The sequence below is a fragment of the Xylaria bambusicola genome (assembly GCF_022495145.1).
Source record: "Xylaria bambusicola strain CBS 139988 unplaced genomic scaffold F5B22scaffold_91, whole genome shotgun sequence".
NCBI classification, from domain to species: Eukaryota; Fungi; Ascomycota; class Sordariomycetes; order Xylariales; family Xylariaceae; genus Xylaria; species Xylaria bambusicola.
In genome coordinates this window covers 70,614-73,021 of record NW_025953644.1, presented here as the reverse complement: position 1 = coordinate 73,021, position 2,408 = coordinate 70,614, and the positions used below count along the sequence as shown (strand labels likewise).

The 2,408-nt window shown below is 44.6% G+C and overlaps 1 non-coding gene across 1 annotated transcript; it reads right to left on the bottom strand.

Moving 5' to 3' along the window:
- Positions 1-581: 581 nt before the first annotated feature.
- On the bottom strand, positions 582-655 carry F5B22DRAFT_t202. The gene has a single exon. It is a non-coding gene; the product is annotated as a tRNA-Asn (tRNA).
- Between the last annotated feature and the right edge of the window lie 1,753 nt (positions 656-2,408).

Below are 2,408 nucleotides of genomic sequence, written 5' to 3'. Positions count from 1 at the left end.
CATGTCTCTGAGAGATCATGAACAGCCTGTAATGGCCTTTCGTACGGCCGAAGTGCAAGGCAAACTGCCTATTCAGCTAGTACAGCTTGTGCAGCTTGTACGCGTGTAACATCTACAGGTTACGGCTACGCGCCATATAGAGAATCCTTTATAAAGCATGAGAAGACAGCAGGCTATATAGACTTCGCTGGCATGAGATATTCTCGGGCTTTGAAGAGTAGCAAAAGCCGTACAGTTGAATATATAGTTTTCAAGGTAGCTACCAACGCTGAAAAGGGAGCCTGGGAGGTGAAGCGACCTTTGTAGACCTAGCATGTTGTTGTATGTGAATAGCTTCAATTCCAAGCCCTATTTCCAGCCCTAGTTATAATGATAGAACATGTATTTATGGGTTGCTTATCGCATAAGACCTTGAGGCGTGAAGGTCTGACTCAGATTGCCCAACAGGCACGCTGGCAGAGAGCCAACATTGCATTCTGTTCTACAAATGTTACATCGAATAGACTTGAAAAAAAGATAGACAAGATGCATAAATGTAAAAATACAATGTGCACTTGTTGCTCATTTGAGAAAAAGTAATCCTCCCCCGGAAAGGCTCGAACTTTCAACCTCCTGATTAACAGTCAGACGCGCTAGCCAATTGCGCCACGGAGGACGACGCTTATTGTTGAATCAACGGCGTCTTAATCCTATATATATCCAAGCAACTAATACGCCCTAGACCAATGCCGTAATCCGTGGATAGCTCTCCATCAATTCAGTTCAAAATCAGAATAAAACAAAACACAATCATCCCCACTACTTCGCACCTTTGAAAAGGCATACCGGTTAGCTATTAGTCTGCCTGGTCTAGATGATTTGAGCTGAATGACTACGAGACTACGAGACTACGAGACCACGAGACCACGAGACCACGAGACCACGAGACCACGAGACCACGAGACCACGAGACCACGAGACCAAAAAAATATCATCATTCTCACCCGCATTAGGTCATATTGGCACTAACCTAGTTGTATTTCAGTTATGGAGTACTCTATTCAGGCGTCATGTCTGACTGCAGGCAATACAATTCATTTTACAAACAAAATCTTGCGTAAAGGAATAGCACGACTACACGAGACTCTTTGAAATTATGTTGAGACAAGTTATTACGAAGATGAGCCAATGACAGGTCAATTTACGGCCACGAGAGTTGAGTACTGGCGAGTATTGAAGTTGGCTCTAGCCGCGTGAATGCCGAAGCCCCTGTGAATGAGAATGTTCAAGGACTGTTGTAAAGGAGAGATGACAATAATTAATGTGTAGTAATGAGTTAAACTTGCGCGACGCGTGACCATAGTAAAATGAGATAATAACTATAATGCTCTATTCCTGGGTCCGAGATGGTAGAGCTATGCCAGACATAGTCATCGTAATCCGGGATGGCGGAGTATTGCTGCACCTGCAGGGCTGAATCCCACTCTTCCGAAGTTGCCGGCATCAAGGGCGCTTGGCAGCGCGGGATGAACACGTGTGATGGGTAATATGTATATACTATGATGTACGTATCTACCTACCTTGCGCGGAGCTCACAAGTGGCAAGCCTACTAATGTGATATTATAAGTAGAGCCATATTTCTCCATGTGGTAAAAAGGTTGAGGGTTTTGGTATAATGTATATTAAATAAGTCATCTGCATGGCTACTTGCATGGCAAGGTGCAGAGCAGCCTGTCACAAAACCTCAATTCTAACACTGATGGGAATCTCAGATAGCTTTGTGAGTACCATACCTACTTACACATGCATGCTCCTGCGAGACATATCCCGGAAAGATATCAAGGCATACCTATGGTATCTTAGTCGTTGAAACAGGCCCTGAATTACATGCATGATATCTCAGGCATTAATGTCTAAGCGAACCAACCGCAGTTTCAGTTGACATGTATTGTAACGCAAAACAAGTCCCAGCAATTGGCAAATGACGACAGAGGCTGATAACGAAGTTACGGCGACTGATACAGGATAGAATAAAAGAGCCGCATAGCGGTTTCGGCATGATACCTCGGATAGCCTACGCGTAGAGCCCACGCAGGCACTTATCCTCCTGTATCTCGAGGACCAGAGCTTGTGTTTGATGATCTGTTTGCTGGACCACTGAACAAACCAGTATGGAGTAAAACTGGACTCAACAGAAAAACTTGCATCTCGACCGCTGATTCCAAGTCATGATATCTGTCCTCACCGCTGCCCGCTTTTGCAGTTTATATGGGGAAAAATCTCTTCAATTATTGCAGTAGCGCTCTGCGCTACAACTAGGAGCTTAGAGCACCCCGGATTTTCAAACAAGGACCAGAGGCGAAAAGTTAGTATGCGAAAGAAGAGAATTTACCTAGTGGACTGACACTACTGTACACTAACCTTCGGC